The sequence below is a fragment of the Nicotiana sylvestris genome, chromosome 2 (assembly GCF_000393655.2).
Source record: "Nicotiana sylvestris chromosome 2, ASM39365v2, whole genome shotgun sequence".
In the NCBI taxonomy this organism is placed as follows: Eukaryota; Viridiplantae; Streptophyta; class Magnoliopsida; order Solanales; family Solanaceae; genus Nicotiana; species Nicotiana sylvestris.
Genome location: NC_091058.1, coordinates 42,947,927 through 42,962,187, shown reverse-complemented (window position 1 = coordinate 42,962,187; position 14,261 = coordinate 42,947,927).

Genomic DNA, 14,261 nt, shown 5'->3' with positions numbered 1-14,261 from the left:
TTCTTCTACATCATTTTTGTTTTAGCCTTCATTTAGGTTACATGTTATACACATTTAGGCTACATGCTATACACGTCAGAATGGAACACACGGCTAAATCTAAACTATTAATGGAATGTGCACTGACCAAAAGTGAGACAAACGAAGCCTCCCCTTTTTAAAGAAAAAGATCAGAAATAAATATATATAAAAATAGTAAAGAAAACTAGTAAGCAATTTTGATTCGAATAAAATAAGATATGTAATCCAAAAAACTAACTACTCTATTATTTTTATAAAAATGATCCCATGATAATTAACTACCAACAGAAACATATACTTCATTCTCGAAAGCTTGGATGCACAACAAAATTACTCAATATTACTACTAAGCTAGTAAAACATGGAAGGGTCTTATGAGAAATTAGGCCATGATATTCCAAATAGAGTAGAACAAGAAAACTTCCTTAAGCCACGAAAATAAAGTAGACAATTGATTTCCTCTTTAAACCCATGTACCCTTAGATTTAAAATTGAACAAAAATTCATATCCTCAATCCATGAAACTTAAACTGTTGCAATAAGTTTTAATAGCTCTTTCATGTTTCAGTCATATATAAAAAAAACAGATTAAAGTAAGAGAGAGAGAGAGATAGAATAGACCTGAGAGTTTAGCTTTCGATTAATACGGCTTTGGAAATTACAACAAGTGAAACGAGCCAAATGAATAGATCTGCAACAGAAGATTTCAACTGAAATTTCCAAGCAACAACTGCTAACCTCGACGGAACTCGACCGGACCTCGAAACCAGCATTACCTCGACGTACGACCGGAACGCCTGAGTTTACAGCCACGTCGAGTTTCAGCGGCTCGAGCTCGATGGAAAAAATGGACAGAGATAACCATAGACCGGAACCAACGTACGACAACTTTCCTCAAGACTCAAACTCACAAACGACTCCAAAACTTCAGCTGCCTTACGCTCGCTCCCTCACTCCGTTCATGTACGTGTGTGTGCAAAGGTGAAGCTCGCCAGATATGGCATCGCCGGCAGAAGGTCCGGCGGGTCAAGGTCGACGAGATGGGTGGTGGGGAGCTGGGTGTTGGGTCGTTTCGCTAGGATGGGCTCGTTGGAAGCTGCTGGTGTGAGGGCGCTTGGTTCTACTCATCACGTTCAGAACTCGTTACTTCGACGAGCTGGTGGAACTCGTTTTTCCCTGCGAGTTTCAGGCCATGGATACTGGTTTAACAGACTCCGACGGAGGTGGGGGCTGTGTCGTTTGGACTGAACGACGTTGGCAGCGTGGTTGAGGAAGGGAGGTGGTCGTTGGTGGTGTGAACGGTAGTTTTCTGGTGGTGTGATGAAGGAGGAAAAGGGGTCGTTGGTTGGTCTTTGCTGAAGAACACGATTAAGGACGCGGGGGGGGGGGGGGGGGTGGAGAAGACGATCTCGGGGGGAGGGGGAGTATGTTATGTGCAGCTTCTGCGTATTTTTTTTGTCCGGTTTTTTTGTTCTTTTTCGTTTCTTTTTTATTTTATAGTCTAGGTTTTTGGTAGGGTTTTAGGTTAAGGGGTATGGGCCTAGGAATTATGGGCTAGGTCCAAAATTAGGCCTAATGATGGGTTGCTCAAGCCCAAGCTCTATTCTTTCGCTGCGAACGAGATAAAAATACGGGCCCATTTATTAATTAATCCTGTTATTCAAATAATTACTAAAATAAAACTAACCATTAAAACAAACCTATTTTTGGCATTTTTAAATATCATATTAAAATAAAAATACGATACTATTTTTATATATTTTTTAGGATTTTTTTAAGATTAAAAATGACTACAAAGCATTAATGAACCTATTTTTGTGATTTTTTGTTTTCTTATAATAAAATAAAGTAAAAGAGTCAAAATTACTTAAAATATCTATATTATGCCTAACTTAAATATTTTACGCTAATATATAAAAAATCTTGGGGAGGGTCAAAAATCATATGTCTACAATGAGTATGAGGTGAATGCAGGATGTGTTCAAATGGGTTGAGTGTGATGAATGGAGTTGCTTGAAATGTCATGATTGACTTATCATCTTGAGTTATGGGTGTATTGAAGGATCTTTCACGCGGTGTACTTGTAGAACATATTTCTCATGAATTGTAAATGAGTTCAGAGTCAGGGACATTAAATGATTGCGTAGTAAATGTGCTTGCAAAAAGAGTATAGAAAAATGCCAGCTTGAGGCTAAGTAGGCGAGTTATCACTTGCGGAATAAACTATAGATGTGTGATCCTTACAATGTTGTGTGGATAATTTTCTTTTCTACCCGTAGAGTAGATGTATTGAGATTTGAATTAGTCAAGAAAGTTGACCTGACTGTTACGAGAGTGAAGGCGAGCTTAGTAGACGAATTGAGGAAACATATAAGTTGTGTTTCATGAGCTTGGAAAGAATTTATTCAAATCGCACAACAGTGTTATGGCAGTAACTGGATATGTGTATTGTGAATTATTTAATGTTTTGATCTATGGCTTTGAGCCAAGTGGGAGAGCTTGCTATTGACAATTCGATTTTTGATGGTTATATGTTAAATTTAAATTTTGGTTCGAGATATAATTATGGGTTAGTTATGACTTGCGGAGATTGAGATCGAGATCGAAAAAGGCTAGAATAATAAAGTTTTGGAATACGGGTCATATTGCGCTTTGAGTATATGAAAATCATGGGATGATTAAGTTACTAATTGCGACGAATGTAGTGCACATAGAACATGAATTTGACCAGTGGCATTAAGGCATGGTTACTTCTTTGAGTATTATTATATTAATGGGGCATGTGTCATTTGGCTTGTTTGAGCGGTGCAAGTTAGATTTGAGCAGAGTAGATGACTTTTGAGATAGTTCTGATGGATTCAAAAATGTGTATGTAGTAATCAAAAAGGTTTTGGATTCGTATACCGCTAGAATCAATTACTTATATTGGTTGGTATCGAAAATTGCGGTAATTTTGTATGACTATGGATTCTGTATTCTAGTATAAGGGAGGTAAAAGAATGATTTTAAATTCAGCTAAGGTACATTCAGAATGGGTGTTTCGGTTGTGGTACTTACGGGGATGCTTAAGGAGAATACAATGGCTTATGGGCCTTATGGTCGTATGGTTTTATGATGAGATCTCTAGTAGTGAGCTTTGAGTAACGTTCATGGTGTATGTCAAGTAAGAGTGACGACTTGAGGGTAATTCGGAAAGGAATCAAAGAAATAGAATGGCTTGGAAGTGAGTTGGATCAACACGATAATGAATATGATCGGTTCTTGGTGTACTTATGACGTGGTGAGACTCTACAGAGGTTTTGATGGAAACAATTCATGGGTTTTGCGACCCACGTGACTTGGTCCAGTCAGAGGAAATTCAGTTCTAACCGATTAGTTATGTGCAAATGAATTCCACGATGTTCTTAATGATTTCTACCATGGTTTGAGCCAGTTATTTTCTACCGGTGTGAAGAACATATTGTGCATTATAATTTTCACATGGATGTGAGTAAATGGAAGGTTTCTAACTGACCGATATGTAAATTACTGGTAACTCAAAATTTGATAATGAGATTTTTTTGCTTGTCACACGATGGGACGGTGTATGTGGAATGTATATGGAATAGTTGTGTTTAATAATATAAGATCATCGGACCTAGAAAGTGTACTATCGGATTTGATTATGATATATTTGGGAGGATGATATCGAAAGTTGGCTTAGAAAGTGATTATAGTTCTGGTTGTTGAAAGAGGGAAAACTCTATGATATGTTGATTTGTTTGGTGGTTAGTTATTCTGCGTGTTTCTTTCATTGCCGACAGTGTACAAAGATTTTGTAATGAGGTGTTGTTTAATATATCGTTTAATACCGCTATCAGGTTTCTATTTAAGCAACTACGGTGATTAGAAACTACTGTGACTATGTGGGTTATGTGGTATATCATGTGATTGCATCTGGAGTTATGGCTAAGGCTTAATACAACATGTTAAGACTTATACAAAGTGTAGATGTGATATTTGGGTCTTCAAAAGAGTTTTTTTATGAGAAAATTGGATTCCAAGGTATATGGACTAATGTTAAATTAGTGACTTTCTGCTATATGGTGTCTTCAGGGCTATATTGGATAGGGTGACATGAGATCACCCCCGAGTATGTGTGTGATAAGATGGAATGGAAATTAAAAAGATTAGGAACAATTCTTAGCACGTTCGAGGACGAACTTATGTTTAAGTGGGTGAGAATGTAACGATCCAACCGGTCGTTTTAGACACTTATGATCCTTTCTACTATTTGAAGTCTTGAATAGCTTCATACAATGAATTATGACTTGTGTGCAATGTCAGTTTTGATTTTTCAATGATTTCAGAGTTAGTTTGGAGGAATGAAAGTAAAGGTTCAAAGTTTAAGTTTAAAGAGTTGACCGGAGTTTGACTTTTGTGCAAATGACACCGGAATGGAGTTTTGATGGTTTCAATAGCTCCATATGACGATTTTGGACTTAGGAGTATTTTCGGATATTTATTTCGAAGTCCGTAGGATAAATTGAAGCATTTTGACGAAAGTTGGAAAAATGGAATACGAAAGTTTGACCGAGAGTTGACTTTTTGATATCGGGGTTGAAATTCAATTTTGAAAATTGGAATAGCTTCATTATGCCATTTATGACTTGAGTGCAAAATTTGAAGTCACTCCGGATTGATTTGATAGGCTTCGGCATCGAATGTAAAATTTGGAATTCGTTAGTCTCTGTGAAACTTGAATTGGGTGTGATTTATGTTTTATTGTAGTTTGGTGTGATTTGAGACATCAAATACATTTGTATGATGTTTTAGGACTTGTTGGTATATTTGATTGAGGTCCTGAGGGCCTCGGGTGGATTTCGGATGGTTAATGGAATGTGATTTAGAACGTTTCAATGTGTTTCTTCAATAATAAGTGGTATCACATTAAGCAAATGAGCTCCAAATTCAGTTTTGATTGAATTATTAGATCCGTATCGAAATTTCGGAGTCATAGCAAAATGAATCGTCGAATTCGGACATTGTATGAGAGAGTTTTGCCCATTTTCGTATCAAGGAAAAATATTTTCCCATCGCCAGCGCCCAAGGTAGCGTGGGGTGCTATCCGTTGCGCCGGGGTGTTATTTTGCTACTGGAATCAGCACCACAGGCAGCGCCCGGCGCCACCTGTGGGGCACGAATGGTAAAACTCTATAAAACGGGGGTTTCAGCCATTTTTACACATTTGGAGCTATGGAGCTCGGTATGGGTGATTTTCAGAGGCAAACTTCACCACAAAACTTGGGGTAAGTGTTCTTAACTCCCTTGTGATTATATTCCATGAATTAATCTTCATTTTTAGGGTTAGATTATTGATATTTCAAGAGAAATGGAGGAATTTTCTAAAATTCCATAAAAATAATTTTTCAAGATTTGAACATCGATCCGGAGTCGAATTTGAGTAAAATTAGTATGGTTGGACTTGTAATTGAATTGGTTGTCGGATTTTGTAAGTTTCATCGGATTCCGAGATGTGGGCCCCACTGTCAAATTTTTGAGCGGAGTTGGAAATTTTCATAAATTGTTAAATTGTAAGAATTGGAGTATGTTTTGATTAATTTGCACTTTGTTTGACTAGTTTTGAATCGTTTGGCTTGGAATTGAGGAGATTGGAAGGCGTTTAAAGGTTGATATGCATATAATGGAATTTTCGGAGTATTGTTATCTTACTCGGCATTGGAGTCGGCTTGTTCAAGATAAGTAACTCTTTTAAACTTAGTGTTGAGGGTATGAAACCTCGAATTATGTGTTATGTGATTGATGTTGAGGTGACGCACATGCTAGGTGACAGATGTGTGGGCGTGCACCGTGTGAATGGTGACTCTATTGTTTCCAGGACATTGTGTAGTGGTCCTACTTTGTTGATATCTGTGTTTTCACCATGTGATAAGTAAATTGAGTTGTACATCATGCTAGATTTCATGTCTAGGCTTTATGCCGATAATATTGGGACCCATAGTGGTCGTTTCTTGCTGTCATCTCGTTGAATTTATTGATTTACCATACTCAGTCACATTCATGCATTCAGTCTCAATTGTTATTTATTGACACAACATATCATTGTTGTCGGGCTAATTTCATGACATTGTGAGCCCGTGAGTGAGACTGGAGAGATTGATGACTGAGTAAGGTCGAGGGCCGGTTTGTGAGATATTGATACTATAGCACGTGAGTTGTCCGTGCCGATACTGATATTGATACTATAGCACGCGAGTTGTCCATGCCGATACTGATATTGATACTATAGCACGTGAGTTGTCCGTGCAGATATTGATATTGATACTTTAGCACGTGAGCTGTCCGTGCAGATTTTAGCGCTTGGGTTGTAGGAGCCCCTCCGGAGTCTGCACACCTCCAGTGAGCGCAGTCGACTATAAATAAATGGATCGAGTTGCACGCTGCAACGAGTATAGTACAGTGCTGAGTGATTGAGAGTGCTGAGTATTGAGCATGGTAAAAGATAATGCGAGGTAGCGAGATTGAGTACTCTGAGAGTGTGAGTATGTGAGTTCATTATTGAGAGACATTGCATTTGGCATGTGTACTTGAGATATATGCATAGAGTTGCATTTCTTTTTGCTGCTTGGTTTTGGTGACATTCATGATTTTGCCCGTATCTTGACACTGAAAATCAAATGGTTACTTGTTGAAAGGTTTTATGGAAAAATTCACAGTTTTCAGACTTACTTATATTTTGGTAATTTCAGTGAAAAGAATTGAGTTTTACTGTTATACTTGAAAAGAAAAGGTTTATTTTTTTTGAACTGTGAATGAGCTGAGCATTTTATTATTAAATTATTCTTTGTGCTGCTTATGAATATTGTTGTGAAGTATTACTGGATATTGATGTGGACTCTGACCTTGGTACAAGCTCGTCACTACTTCAACCTAAGTTTAGGTTTGTTACTTTTTGAGTACATGTGATCGGTTGTACTCATACTACACTTCCTGCACATTACGTGCAAATTTCGGATGCCGACGTTGCTGTGTTCGATGGGAGCTGACTTGGAAAATGTACCGGCGTCCCTGTTGTAGCTGCCTCTTGTTCATGGTAGCCTTAGATTCATTAAACTCTGTTTATGTAACTTTTCAAATAGAAGATGTATTTGTTTCATATCAGTTTTGTAAATTCTACTCTTAGAAGCTCATGATTTGTACTACCAGTCCTTGGGAGGTGTATAAGAGATCATTTATTTTTCCTCAGTATGTTAAATTTGTACTGGACTTGATGAGTTGGCTTACCTAGCGGGATGGGTTAGATGCCATCACGACTAGTTGGATTTAGGGTCGTGACACATTCACTTTCATGCCCTCATTTTCTCATTGTTTCTTCTTACTACATTATGTCATCAGAATTTAGTTTATGAATGGATGTTTTCTTAAAATACTGATCTTATTTCAATCAAATAATATGAAATAATAGTAGGAAGGTGGTCAAGATGTTAAAATCTCCGTATAGGATATTTTTCATTAAAAAAATCTCTATATAGGACATTCATTTCTACTGGTTGTGCATCATTTCATTTATGTTATCAAATTATAGTTCAATCAAAGCACTTTGTGTGATGAAATTTAGGAAGTCTGTTCTTTTACAGAGAGTATATGATTAGTGATCAGACAGAGAGGAAGTTTTTGATTTTTATGTTTACCATTAGGTGTTGATATATGTTAATCAGCTCTAAAAGTTAGGGTACTTAGAAATGAAAGAAAGTACTTGTGTTAATCTGGTTTGAAGTCAATTTGTATGCCTGATAATTATGGAGTACTGTGTATTGTAAGAACTGAGACATAAAATATCAATGGTTAAACATGACAATTTGAAAGTAATAAGAAGTGAGACTCCCATTTTACCTTACTGTTTATGTAGCTCCTCGTAAGTTTATACCATGAATCTCAGTTTGTTCAAGTGTACTTGGTGACCTTTTAACTTGGAAATACGAGGTTGTTCTTGAGCAAGGAACACTCCAATAAGAATTTTATATCAAATTTAGGAGGGCTGTCTTAACAACTACTCCATCTTATTAGTTGAAATCAGGTTGTAATATCTATCTCTGGTTATTGTAACGGAAGTATTAGCGGCACTATGCCAATTTAAGGATTAATCATTTTCCCCATAAATTGTATTGCGAAAATTCGTCATAGTCAAAGAAATATTTTTCTTAAAAAAGGAGTGCTCAATATTATAATAACATGGGAAGAATAGGAACTTCTCGTGCGCACTAAATACAAGGTTCCATAGATATGATATCATAATAAACATGCATTTAAAATTTGCCAGAAACTCAAAAGCATTTGAATTTTTTATTCACTGATCCATGTGTGTGGATCGTGTACTGTCATTTAAATATTGGTTAGCAAAATATCTTAAACTACCCATAAACTTGGCTCACATTATTAGTATCCTCCCCGAATTATGCCCGGTCTTAATTACCCCTCTCAATTTGACCTTTTGAGGGCTATTACCCCCCTAGACGCTGATGTGGCAAAAAGTGTGGGTACACTCGGCTGTCGTGTGCATTTTTCTGTCTATGTGGCATTTTTTTGAAAAATAAAATATTTTTTAACCTTTTTAGGAATATTACTTTTTTAGATAATTTTTTTCGAATAAAATTTATAATAAAACTTGGATATAACTACATTATTTAGGCTAAATTTTTTTATTTGGCCAAAAATATTAAAGTTTTAGTTAATCTTTTTTTTTGAATTTGACCTGAAAATACAGATTTATACAATTGAAATACATAGTCAAGACATCTAAAAAGTTATAAGAAATACATAGTTGAAATAAATAGTCATTGCATCAAAAGAAGAAATAAAAAGAGTGTACAATTGCACTTGTAATTTCTTGCAATTGTATACTCTTTTTATTTTTTCTTTTGATGCAATGACTATTTATTTCAATTGTGTATTTTGACTTTTCTAGATAAAATCTGTAAAAAAATAAAAATAAATAAATTAGAGCACCGTAATTTAGAGCTATATAAAAAATTATACCCAAATTAATTAATTTCAAACTATGTATTTTTTATAAATTTTTAGATGCCTTGATTATTTATTTCAATTGTATAAATCTTTATTTTCAGGCCAAATTCAAAAAAAGATTCTAAAACTTTATCATTTTTGGCCAAATAAAAATATTTAGCCTAAATAATGTAGTTCTATCCAAGTTTTATTCGAATTTTTTTTCTAAAAAGTAATATTTTTAAAAAGGTAAAAATAATATTTTATTTAAAAAAAAATGCTACATAGACAGAAAATCCACGTGGCAGGTGAGTGCACCCACAATTTTTGGCACATCAACGTCTAGAGTGTAATGACTCTCAAAAGGCCAAGTTGAGGGGGGTAATTAAGATCGGACATAATTCGGAGAGGATACTAATAGTCTGAGCTAAGTTTAGGGGTAGTCTAAGATATTTTGCCAAATATTGGTTCTTTCAAATATTGCATTGGGTGACTTGTACAATATCATTATCCACGTAAATTTTTGTTGATGAGTGTCGTACTCCAGTGATTCCTCTCTATTTATCTAGGAGGAGGATGTCAAGAATAAAATAAGGATGATAAGAACATCTGCATGATGATGGAGAAAGCATGAAAGAGAGAATGATAAGGAGCGGGAGCTTCCAAGAACATTGAAGGTAACATATAGTTCACCCGCAAAAATGTCAAGATCATCAAGCCTACACTTTGAGCAAGGGCATACCTAATCCATCTCTTTTACTATTGTGGCGGATTATGATGGAAGAAATCTGTCATTTTTGTATTGTCGTTGCACTCCCATAAATGTAAAAAGTGTATCATTTGGGGATCATACTATATTTGTAAGTGAATATTTGTTTCAAATTATATCTACTTATATCCAGCGATATTGTCTATATTTGATAAATTTTTACATGCATCTGATCTTCTTTTTTGCCATTTCATATCAAAATAGAGTTAAAAAAAAATAATAATTTCAGCTTTTATCATATTGGGCCCATGCTGGCACCACCTCGTTATTAACTAAAAGAGACAATCTCTGTTTTGTTATGATTTTGCTTTTTCGTGTGAGCTTGGAAACCAAATCGTGTATCTTCGTTTTAGATTTGTATTTTATTTTGGCATCAGAAATTAATTGGTGGAAGGATAACTTGTACCAATATAAAAAAGTGAAGCTTCAACACGATTGTTGATTAATTTTTTATTTTTTAAAACTAAATTTCACATTTTAAAAAATGCTTATAAATTTCACATTTTAAAAAATGCTTACTTAATATTTTTATGTTGTGAAATTAACTAATACTACAATTATTTCAATACTAATCCCAATTAAATAATAATACTTCAAAATCAAATCCATTTGTATATACTTCCAATTCTAATTTCACTCCATAATAAAAGTAAATATGTCATGGATGAGTCATCTTTCAGCCGTAAATTCTTTTACTGGCTAGCTTTACTGACCAATTTAAAAAAATTGAAGGTATTCATTGAATTCGAATTAGTGTTCATCTGAAGCAGGTAGGCTATCGGTATTATGTGCTTTTATATATATATATATATATATATATATTATGTTGTATTTTTCAATACTATTTAAATTTTCAAGGGTTATATATTTTTGCTCAACCATAAAGGAAGCATAATAACTTATAAAATTGAAGTGATAAGATTATAAAATTGATCAAGTTTTAAGTTGAATATACTGAGTGATATATGATTGAGGACTTCTATGGCATAATTTTTTTTATTGGGTTGATTTAGGTGTGTAGGATCGACATATTACCTTTTATATGCTAACTCAAATACAATTTAAAATACAAGATTTATGCAATCTTTAGAAAAAGAAAATTACTTATTAAAGTAGGTTACATGCGCAACGCGCGTACACTAAAACTAGTTATCATAAAAGTGCCACGACCCCAAATCCATTAAAGATCGTGATGCCGCCGGACACTACTGTCAGGCAGGCCAATAATAAATACCTAATTTGGTTCTCATTTCAATATTTTAGAAATCATATTTTCCTTCAATTAAATAATAAAAGGTGGGATTTATAGAATAAATAATAATATTTTTAACAATTTTAGTACAGGACAACCCATAATCACCCCAAAACCCGGTGTCACAAGTGCATGAGCATCAACTAGGAATATAAATAAAATACAACATCTGTTCGAAATACAAATTGGACATGAGAAATATAAATACTCTGAAGGAGACTCTACTGGCTGCGGGTCGTAATATGGAGTGCAGCTCACCTAAGTCCCGCATGTATACATGCATCTACTCTCACAAGGCCACTAAACATATATGTACCTGCACAAAAATGTGCAGCAAGTGTAGTATGAGTACATAAATCCACGTATACCCAGTAATTATCTAGCCTAACCCCGGAGGAGTAATGACGAGGGGTCGACATCGACATTCCCTAGTGGTCCAATAATATCAGGTACAGTAAAAGGATAAATAAATATGAGACAGAGTAAATAAATAAAATAAACAAGAATAAAATACTTGATACAAATTTCCCTCTTTACAATGAACTCAGCTTCCCATTAAAAATTCTCTCCTTAACCGGAGCACACATATCGGTGTAGTGGATCTCATCAAATAAACTGTCAAAAGTCAAATCAGGAAAAACTCACGGATACACTGGCTTCTTGTCAAATATTACGCACGATTCCATGAGGATATGATATAGGAAATGCCGAGGCGTACGGCCCGATCCAACATAAATATTTAAACTGTGCACTACTGAGGGTCGAACATCACGAACCATAGATGCATCTATTAACCTGTCGAGGCGAACGACCAACTCCCATGAGAGTGTGGTACATAAATCCTGCCGAGGCGAACGACCCGATCCCATAAGATGTGAATTACATAATCCTGCCGAGGCGAACGACCCGATCCCAATAGAATAAGAAGCTTTGACGGGTCCTTGAACCCACTCACGAATAAACATGTGAGTTATAATTTCTTTAACAAAAACCTTTCAATAAAACATATATATCACGGAAACATGCCATAAGAGGAGTAAAATTATTTGGTGACTAATCATGAACTCGTGAAATCTCTACAATAGCAAGCCCAGTCTCAAGTAAAAATGTAAAATAGAGGAATTTAATAGGCGAGAGACTGCTCAAATAGTACAGCTATAGCATGATATGAACCTAAGCCTACCCGGACAATAACATGAATGTAGCTACGCACAGGCTCTCGTCACCTCTTTCGTACGTAGCCCCTACAACAAGTAGCACACATCAATATACAACACCTAGGGGTAATTTCCCCCTCACAGGGCTAGACATGAGACTTACCTCGCTCCGAAGTTTCATAACGGGCTCCAACATTGCTCTAACACCTCAAACCGGTATCTGTCGCTCCAAAAGTAGTCAAGTAATGTGCAAACAATAAAAATATACTCTAATACTCATAATAAATCAATTTATAACAACTCCCAATTTTGCTCGAAAAGTCAATAAAGTCAACCCTCGAGCCCACAGGCCCGTATTTCAAAAATTATTGAAAATAAATATTACTCATAACTCATATGGTCTATATCCAGAAATTCATCCAATTTCGTCCATGAATCCACCCTCAAATCAAGGATTTACCATTTTTCAACTTTGGGGCTTAAAATTCTAATTTCTACAATCCAAACACGGATAAAAATAGAAACCAACATAAATAATCATGGAGAAATATCAAAACAAAGGTCATATATTTACCCCCTTGTTGAGAAGAGAACAAAGCCGTGAAAATCAGCTCAAACGGAGCTCTAGAACTCAAGATATGCCCAAAATACTAAAATTCTCGGTTTAAACACCGTCGAGGCGATTTTTCTTCATCGCCTTCACGCAAGACCTTCGCGTTCGCGAAAAGTAATTTTTTGCGTTGACCGGTCAACCCAAAAATCCTTCTTCGCATTCGCGGAACCTCTCCTGCAGTTGCGAAGAACAAATCTTCGCACCAGAAATCAATAATTTTGTCCGACACGGAAATTGGCATAACTCTCTCATACGACATCGAAATTCGATGATTCTTGTTGCTATGGCTCCGTAATTACGATACAGATCTATTGTTTCAATCCAATCACAAATCAAAAGTTGCACAATATAGTCCCCTTTATGCCCAAAGAAACGATGTCGAAACATCAAATAAGAGCGTGACACAACCCAAACACCTCCGAAACACACCCGAGGCCCTCGAGACCCCGTTCAATCACACAAACCACTTCTATAAATAACACCGACCTGCTCGAGGCCTCAAATCATATAAAACAATATCAAAATCATGAATTGCACCCCAATTCAAGCTTAATAAACTTTAGAACTTCAAACTTCTACATTCGATGCCGAAAACCATCAAATCACGTCCGATTGACCTCAAATTTTGCACACAAGTCATATTCGATATTATAGAGCTACTCCAACTTTCAGAACTAGAATCCGACCCCGATATCAAAAAGTCCACTCCCGGTCAAACTTCTCAAAAACCTTCAAATTTCTAACTTTCACTAAATGACCCCGAAATGACCTACGGACCTCCAAATCCACTTCCGGGCACGCTCCCAATACCAGAATCACCATACGGAGCTATTCTCAGACTCAAAATCCTAAGCATACGTCGATAACATTGAAATACACCTCAACCCAAATTTATGAAATTCTTCCAAAATGCCAACTTCCACAATAGGCGCTGAAACACTCCCGGGTTATCCAAAACCCGATCCGGACATATGCTTAAGTCCAAAATCATCATACGAACCTATTGGAACCTTCAAATCCTAATTCCGATGTCGTTTACTGAAAAATCACACTTTATTCAATTCTTCCAACTTAAAGCTTCCGAAATGATAATTTTCTTTCTAAATCAACTCCGAACTTCCCGAAATTTAATTCCGACCATGCATGCAAGTCATAATACCTGAAGTGAAGCTACTCAGGGCCTCAAACCACTGAACGATATGCTAGATCTCAAAACGTCTGATCGGATCGTTACATTCTCTCCCACTTAAACATACGTTCATCCTCGAACCTGCCAAGAACTCCTTTGGACTTGTCCAAAATCACTGTTTAACACCTCGTGCACCTGCCCGTACTACCAACCCAGTTGAGCACATTAGCTCGAGCCATACTGAAGATCTTTCCTGCTACCTTAGCTATCAAGCTTTAAAACCAAATTCTAACATTCAGAGTTTCTCCATGATACCA